The following is a 9730-nucleotide window of genomic DNA, read 5'->3' as shown; positions in this document are numbered from 1 at the left end:
ATTATAATTATGATTATAATTACAGAATATAACAATGTCATATGATAAGCTAAATCAACAGCAAGTGTGCTCTTTAAAAAAAAAGTCTTTGCAATGTCTTAATTCACACAAAAAAATCAGTAAGTTTCATATTTATTTTTCAAATATAAAAAGTGACATTGAAGGATTAAATAATCATCCAAGTCAAGGAAAAATTTTAGTGATGAAGGATTAACTCAAGCCCAGGTCTAGAAATAGAACATGAATGGTGAGTTAAAATCCTTGCATGTATGTGAAATAGGAAAAATTATGCAAACACCTTGAGCCTCTTTTTTTTAATCTATAAAATAATGTGAGGATATTAACACTATATACAAAAAATACTTATCTGTATATATAAATACACACACATATGTACCAAAATCAGGCGCAATGATGTCAAGTCCAAATCATAACTGTCCCATAATTTCCAAGGCTGTAAATTTTTAAAGAAGTAGACTGCCACATCTTTCTCCCAGGGAGCAGCTGCTGGGTTTGAAAAGCCAACTTTTATTGGTTAGCAGCAGCAGAGAGCTTTAACCACTGCATGATCAGGGCATGTATATATAAGTATATACACATATGTGCACATACATACACACATAATCAATTATCATTTATAATTAACAATATAAAGCATAAAACCAAAACCAAACCCATGGCCATTGAATCGATTCAGGCTTCTAGCTACCCCACAGGACAGAGTAGAATTGCCCCATAGGGTTTCCATGGGAGTGGCTGGTGGATTTGAACTTCCAACCTTTTGTTATAGATTATGTATATTATATATATGTATAAAAAAATTTTTTTTTTTTTTATATATGTATATAATCAAATACCATCATAGGATGCAGTAGATTGCTGCTTGATATACTTCCAATCTCATCTAATTCTTGTTTCAAGTCTGGGTTTACAATTTTAAGTGGTTTAAACATTTGAAAAATTTGTTACCGCATCCACCAACCACTACAGTATTGTTCTATGGAGTTTATATTTTCATTATTTGTTTTTTATAAGAAACCTTAAAGAGGTGATTTCAGCATGTAAAATCTGTCTCTTCCAGAAGAGTGTTTGGATTTGGGTTGAAAATACGTAATGATTCCTGATCCAACGAATAAAGCCACAACCATAAGATGAGATGAGCAGGTGGAGAAGGCTCTGGCTCTACTTGTGGCTGATGGCAGCTTCAGGATGGTGGAGATGATTTTGCCGTAGCCAACTATCAACAGAAATGGAACTGTGATAAACAACACAACATTTATGTAGACCGACATCTCATTCAAAAAAGTGTCCCTGCAGGCCAGCTTGAATATTGGGGGGTTATCACAGAAGAAGTGGTTGATTCGGTTAGATCCACAAAATGGCAGAGAGAAAATCTGACACGTCTGCCCTATCTGAACTGGGATTCCAGTGGTCCAGGAGCCAGTCACTAACTGGATACAGACCCTGCGATTCATGACTAGGGGATAGTGCAGAGGGTTACAAATGGCCACATAGCGATCGTAGGCCATTACTGCCAGGAGCAAACACTCTGTCCCTCCAAGTATAAGGAAAAAACACATTTGTGTAGCACATTCAAACAAAGAAATATTTCTATTCTGAGTCCAAAGGTTCATGAGCATTTTAGGAATAGTGATAGACACGTAACAGATTTCCAAGAAGGAAAAATTACTGAGAAAAAAATACATGGATGTCTGAAGAGCCTTGTCAACCCTGGTTAGGAGAATAATGATGCCATTTCGCATCAAGATAATCACATAAGCCAGAAAAAATATCCCAAAAAGTAACATTTGGAGATTAGGAATATCAGAGAATCCCAAAAGAAAAAATTCTGTCACCGAAGTGTGATTTACTTCCAGTAGGTTTTCTTGGTGTTCCATCTGTGAAAATAGTGAAATTAATTATCTTGTTTGACCTGTTTTGCAATTCCGCAGACTACAGAGGTGTGTAGAAGTAGCATATACAATTTCTAATCCCCATGAAAATTCCAGCAGGAATTCCAGGTCAAACAGCACAACTGAGATTCAATAGAGAATGCATGCTAAATTCTTGACATTGCAACATAATTAAGATTTAATACTAGGCTTGCATTTGAATAGAAGGGATGGGCTCTTGATTTATGCATTTTCATTTTTTGTCTGTTTGTGGGCATAGCAAAATGAAAATATTTTTCTCATCACATTAACAACCAAAATCCTGAGACAGAAACCTTTATATCTCACACCTTTTCCTGGTGGATTGTTCACCATTAAATTTTCAATTGAATTTTTCCATAATGCCTCAACTCTTCCATGAAGTCTTTTGAAGTACAGTGTGTGCCTTCTCTTCCTTGTATACCATAGCTCTAACTCTTTGTGTGTGTACTTTGTTTTAAATCTGTATTCCTGTTTCATCCATGTACCAAAATAAAAAAGACATCATTTGATCAGGGATTATGTTTTAAGATATTTCATTTACCATGCATTTATGACATTATTTCAGAAACTCTGTCTAGTATATTTATCCTTAAACGTCCTGCTACCTGTCATTAGTTATTCTCATAAAATTTATCTCTTCAATAACACATCTGAAATTGAAGCACCTGGAAATCAAAATTGGACAGTATAAACTATTATAAAATATAATTTTTACATCATTTCTAAAAAGGCCAATAGCAGAGAATATCCATTTTAACTAGAGACCATGTGAGCAAGCATATTTTGATAGGGAATTATAAGACATGCAGAGATTCAATGAATTTTACAGGTATGGAGACCTAGGTAGATAAGTTAGGAATTGAAGGAAGAAGGGAATTAATAACAATTAAGAGAATCATAGCTGTAGATAGAATCCGGGAAAAGAGAATGGAAACTGTAGGTCAAGTGATTACCATAATATTTTCTCATTTATTTCTTAAGTATTTTTCTTGATTAAGGGTTATTGCTCTCATGTTATTTCATAGATGAAGAAGCAGACTGAAAGAATTTGCATATGTGTTGCTTCTTCACACACATGCTGGAGTTTCAACTCCCTACTCACGTTCTTTTTCTAGACATAGGTTTGGATCACGTTTTCAATACTTAACTGTTTTAGGCGACCTGAGCCATTATTTAAATGAAGTCATTTTTTATATTTAAAAAAAAATATTGGACTAAATATCTATCTTAGAGTTGTGAGAATTAAGGAGAAGGTATAAAGAGCTTACCTAAAATTTATTTAGTTTATTATATGGCATTATTATATTCAATAATTATGATCACAGTTGTGATTTAGGAATCTGCAGGACACAGCCCCCTAAGACAAGAGTCAATAAATAATTGTTAAGCATTTAAATTATCCATTGTTCTCTTAACCGAATCATCACTTCCTCCTTATTACTTTTGACGTTGACTCTTGAACATGCTTTTTTTATTTTTGCATCTGATATTTACCAAGTTGTTCTGTTTACCATAAAGTCAGTTTTCTCTCTACTTCCACATATCTATATAAAATGTCATTTTATGCAATGTAATAAAATTACACAGAGAAGATATTGACTGATATGAGACCAAATGTGGTTTCTATATATAGGTCTCAATTATGTATCTTATGTATTTATATGATATTACACATGTTACATGCAGTCAAAATTAAGTAATCGAAAGCAAATAAATTTAAAATTATTTTATTCACCAAATAGGATGACTCCCATGAATCTCTTAGTGATTACATTTCAGTGTGATCTCAGTCTTTATCCTTTTACTTCTAAACTGTGTGTCACTCACTGATCACTTAATATTGCTTTTAGGAGAATTTATGCCTGTCTTCCTCCAACCCGACAACTTCCCACAACAAAGGGACTTTTTTTTTTTTTTTCCATATTAAACTGTGTTCCCCTATATTAACGATGAGAATGTGGGACACATAATATTTTTAAACTATTATTCTGAGTTTAATTTAATGTACTGTAAGAAATCATTTTCTATGCTGAAAAGAGAGAGAACAATAAGTAGTCCTGACTAAACTTATAATTTCATGTTATAAGACTCTAAAAAATATCTATTCAGATATAAATAAAGAAAATGAATTCAAGTGCTACTTATTACAGAAAAAGGAGCCAGACCAAGAGATCCCATCATTATGTCACTACCATTTTTTATTATGTGCCTGATATCTGTTGGTTATGATATTATCCTATCTGATGATAGCTGTAAGTAGAAAGACTGGACATCACCCCTGAATCCTTCAACACCAGCTTTCTCTCTCAAATTCAGTAATTTCTCAGTACTTCTTAAAAAAGCTGAAGTGTTGGCTTAAAACTTTTTAGTACTTCTTTTAAGATATAAAGAACCATGCTGTGAGGGAAAAATAATTTTAAAATGCAAATTCCCATATTCGTAAAGTATTATTAATATTATTATTCTTTAATTCTACCATTCTAAATAGGCAAGTATTTCTAGGAAATTAAAATGTTTGAGAAAAAAAAAATCAAAGATTGACTCTTCTTTAAAATAGCAAGCATCTTATTGTATAGTGAGTCACAGAAGCATGTATAAATAAAGGCAAACTAATGCTTTGCTTATTAGAAATGATTTACTCCAAATAAAACTTTCAGCAATTTACCTGACTTCTTTCTATCATTAATTAAATGTGCTGTACTGGTATCGGGTTTTATGATTACAAAGTGTTTTAATATCAATATTGTTTTTAGTTTACTTCTAATTAGGAAAGTGGGAAATCCAAACATGAAGACTTTGAGTGTCCATTTTTTAGTTTAAATTGTTTTTATGTGTTATTTGTTGAACTGTGATTCTGAGTTTTATAGTGTTCTAAAAGAAATATTGAATACAACACAAAAACCATACCAACATAAAAAAAATTTATACTTACTCTGCTAGATTTGACTACAGTTGTTTTTTTTTTCCCTCAGTAGAACTGTTTATGTCCAATAGTTAATATACATGTATATATACAAAGGTTTATAATAAAGTTTTGCTCTATTAAGAATTTTTATTCCCTCCTAACTGGAACTAGTATCTCTTTCAGAATATGTATGCTTTCAAATCAACAAGTTCTCTTTAAATAAAAATATCCCTCTTATTATAATGGTTGTATCTCCTTTCTCAGATGTCACCTCAATATTTATTTGATGTCTTTACTTGCCAGCCATTCTAAGTTGTTTTTCCAGAAACTCTGGCTAAATCTGTACTTTCCTATCGCCCCCCATGGAATTCAGGTCCTCATTCCAATCTGACCTTGGCAGAGAACGAGAATGCCCTAGACAGAGCAATATCACTTATCCACTGGAGACTATTCATCATCAAAGTTGTGTATTTGAGGCTCTTTCTTACCTCCACTTTTTTTTAATATTTCTGTCTTGATTCCACTACTTGGATCTTGGACTATAGCAACACTAGATTTCTTTCACCATTACATACCCATGATTTATTTATTGTGATCTGCCTTAAAAAGAAAAGAAAAACTAACGAAACCCTGGCTGGAGAACTAATTATTTTTGTCATAAACAGCATAGGTTTCAAGGTATACATCTAGACTGCATTAAATATAAGCATTTTAAATCTGGAATAATGTATATCAAAGGGAAAAAATAACTAGAAAATACACACTCATTTCCAACCAACTTTTAAAATCAGTATACCAATAATTTATAGACACAACTGAGTTTTCTGTACTCACTCCTGTATCATATTCTAATTTGGAACCAAATGTTATTTAAGCCATTTTTTTTTTTTACTCCCTATTTGTTTCTAAGATTAACTCCTTATATTTGGCTGTTTCTTCTATCCTTGACTGCCTATAGAAATATGCCTCCTACATTTCCTTCATTTTTATTGTAATTCATATTTTCTTAGAGTATGCATCAATTTGCAAAGGAACAGATTATAAAATCCAGAAATAAATCAACATAATGTGGTTAATTGATTTTCAACAAAATTGCAATGCCAATTCAACAGAGAAAGGATAAACTTCAAAAATTTGTGCTGAAGCAATTCCATTTTTCTATTGAAAAATGAACTTAGATATATTCCTCATACCACTATAAAAATAAAGTTTAACAAATTGGGACCAAGGACTTAAATACAAAGCCTAAAACTCCAAAATTTCTAGAATAAAGCATAGGAGAAAATCATTGTGGCCTGGGGTTAGGCAAAATTTTCTTAGAAACAATAGATAGCATTGTCCTTCTTTGGTTGATATCTAAAGTCTTGATTACTATGTTTCATACATTTTTTTCTGGACTTTAAATTATTTCAGTCTTGATGTAAATCAGGTCATGTTACTCCATTTAGATGAAAGTAGAAGCCTTGTTTTCACAAATTCATTAAGCTAGTTAGATCCCGTTATCTTCAGAAGTTATTATAGCTGCCGCTACCCCACTTTGCTTCCAACACATTTACAGACAGCATAAGGAGATGTGTTTTATATAAAACTGAAATGGCAAATAAAAAACAAACCTTTAAAAACACAGACTTAAGCATATCACTTTATTGTGAAATGACAAGGAAAATAGCATAGGAGGTCAGTGCTTTATATTATTTTGAGAATGTGATCAATTTCTTTTAGGGTTTACTATTTTTTATATGAAAGTAAGAATTTTTTTTCAAATCACCTTCACTATTTTGCATTGATTTATTATTGCGACAAATCATATTGTGCCTCTGAAATTGCACCTGACTCGTGAACATCAAGTAGTGTTTTCTTGAATTCAAATACTTTGATTTCAAAATATTGAGCAATGCAAAACTTTTTGGTCATGTTTAAAAATTGTTGAGGGTTTCTCCTAGAATTAGATATGTATGTATCTATGTACATGTTTATGTATTTGTGGAATTGATATTTTCTCGGAATGCTATGCATTTTATTTGGTAATTTATTGATTTAGCAGTTACAGGCAAACTACTTCCTTACAGTTTAAACAAACCGTCTCAATCCCTGGGGCCGTATTTTCTCTCTTTTTCCTAGTAATGACCATGTTTGCTTTGTCCCCTCTCAGTACAACTTGTCATTGGTTACTTAGCTTTGTTTTCAAATAACTGCTCCACCAACATTTGATGATTCCATTTTTTATTATTTTATTCAATTTTTGTTTTCATGTTTTTTATCACTGTTCCCTAATTTTAAGTTTTATTTTATAACTGTGGTAGGTAAAATTCTAAGATAGTGTCCAAGATTTCTGCTGCATAGTGTACACAGCCCTTCTCACTGTTATTCAAACATTAATCCAGATGTGGCATGAAGAAATTTTACAGATGTAATTATGGTCTCAAATCAGTTGACTTTAAATTAGGGAAGTCATCCAGGTGGTACAGACCTAGTCACATGATCCCTTTAAATCTGGGTCCATAGTTCAAAGATAGAGGAAATCAGAGATTCAAGGTGAGAAACATGGAAGGGTTCACATGGCATGGATTGAGGATGATTTTAGGAGTTGATAGTAACCTCTGACATCTCTCAAGGAAGTAGGATCTCAGTCTTACAGCTACAAGAAAGTGGATTTGTTACCAGAATAAGGTTCTTGTCTGACACTGGTCAAGAATGAGCAGGTAAGGCACGTAGTTTTCCACATGAGCAAAGCTTTATTGAAGAGGCTTGCAAGTGGAGACGAGGAGGGCCTAGAGCAATGCTTACTTTCATCTCACAGAACAAAAGAGAGGCCTGAGTTTTTAAAGGTTCTTGGATGGGAAAAGATTCATCGTTTATTCACAGGCACAGGTGGGGATATGTTAACTAAGATGTGCGTGCAACAGCTTTCCAAGATGGCTCCTGTCTTGGAGGCCTCTGAGATTCATAGCAGGTCTTATTATGGGGTGTCGTGCCTGCGCAGTCTCCTGGCTGGGGCTGTAGCCCCTCACTGCCCCTGGTGGAAGGTCACATAGCTGTCACAGTTGGATGTTCTGTGCATGTTCCTGGGCCTGGTTTTCTCCAGCTGCTTCTGAAAGGCAACTTTAAAGAAGTTTGTGGGCTATTTTTTAGATACCCTGCCCCATTGTTCTGGGGAATGGCTTCGTTTCTGTGCCCTGGCCCATTTCTTGTTACTATATTTGCAGATTTAGGGGCCCCTCTGTTCCTTGCCTTACTAAGTCTCTAGGTTCCACACTCAACCCCCTATTACCTCCCTTATAATATAGTCTATTTCTCTTTTACTTGTTTCTCCTCTAACCACACCAGTCTCTTTGCTATTTTTCAAACAGGCACCCTCTGATCTCAGGGCCTTTGCTCCCTGTCTTAGATTCTGCCAACAACCTCAAGGAGCATGGAATCAGATAGTCTCCCCAAAAGTCCTCAGACAAGAAATTGGCCCAGCAGACATCTTGATTTCAGCTTTTGAGACTGTAAGCAGAGAAACCATTCATGACTTAACGAGACTTCTGACCTACAGAGCTCTGAGATAGTAAATTTATGCTGTTTTAAGCCACAAAGTGTATTGGCTGTTTGTCATACAGCATTAGAAAATTAATGCAGTGGCTTAACAGGTTATTGAATATAGTAATTACCAATGTGAAAATAGAGTTGATATACACCTGTATTGGAAAAATTCTATCTTTACCTCTGGGTGCCTTGTTTTTTCACTCTTGGCTAAGATAAGGCCAATATGTAACTGAAAGCAGGTTCTTATCCTGCCCAAGTGAAATAAGATGGATGCCACCATTTGCAAGTGAAGCAAAAAGTGGGAATTTATTGTTTGTGCAAACAAGGAGCAATATGGGGCCTAGCATCCTAAAGACCACAAGCGCCCCACCTCAGGGGAGCTGGGATTTTAATGTCCTAGAGTCCCCAGGAGGCAGGGATAGGCTCCTTAAATCCCAAACCCCGAGCCCTCCCACACTCAGATTTGGAAATCCAAGTGCTGAGTCATGTTGCAAAGGAAGTCCACATTTTGGGATATTTCTTCTGAAATAGGGCTCCCGTGCTGCAGTGTGCCAGAGAATATCTTGCCCTCCTGTGATGCTCAGGTTCGGGGTCAGGTTGAGGACACAGTTCTTTAGGTCCTGCAAGTGTACAAAGATTCTGGTTAGGGCATGTGCAGGGTTCTGGTGCCAAATTCAAACTGCAGTGTGGTCGAACCAAACCGAGGTTAGAGACCACAGCTTGGTGGACTCTGAGCTAACAGAAGGGGCGGGGGGAGGAGAAAACCTCAGAGGAGCTGGGGGAAGCCCTGGTGGAGGCTTCAAATGGGCTTCAGGTTATGTTGTTTAAGGTCTGAAATACCCTGGGGTTTCTTTACTGACGTTTTTCAACTTTGCTAACGGGTTTGACAAACTTCACTTGATGGCATGACCAAGAGAAGTCCTAACCCCAATCCCAACTTGAGTTGCTCTCTTAGCATCAAGAGAAACAAAGATTCCATATACAGATTTTACAGTCTCAAGCCAGAGTGCAGCTTTGTGTATGCAAAGAAAGGACCCTAGGGAGTTCTCTTTGCTGAATATGTCTCAGACCTCCAATGCTTTCTTTTCTTTTTTTTTTTTTTCTCACTGCACGTTATCTTTTGCCTTTAAATAAAAGCTTTATGTGGGTTCTGGTGAGTACTTTCTAATAATCAAAATGGAGGAAACAATGCAACTGTGTTCATTTTCTTACAAGTTTAATAATAAATTTTTATGGATGGGAAATTATGATCGATGATTTGGCAATATTCAAAGCTTCCTATTTTCTTCATTAGATTTATATGGCAAGATCTCTAAAAATTTAACATAGCAATTGTATTGTCACTGGTTAGAATATACTTATA

Source organism: Elephas maximus, chromosome 7 (genome assembly GCF_024166365.1).
Source record: "Elephas maximus indicus isolate mEleMax1 chromosome 7, mEleMax1 primary haplotype, whole genome shotgun sequence".
NCBI lineage: Eukaryota > Metazoa > Chordata > Mammalia > Proboscidea > Elephantidae > Elephas > Elephas maximus.
The sequence above is the reverse complement of the archived record's forward strand: the minus strand, read 5'-3'. Positions refer to the sequence as shown.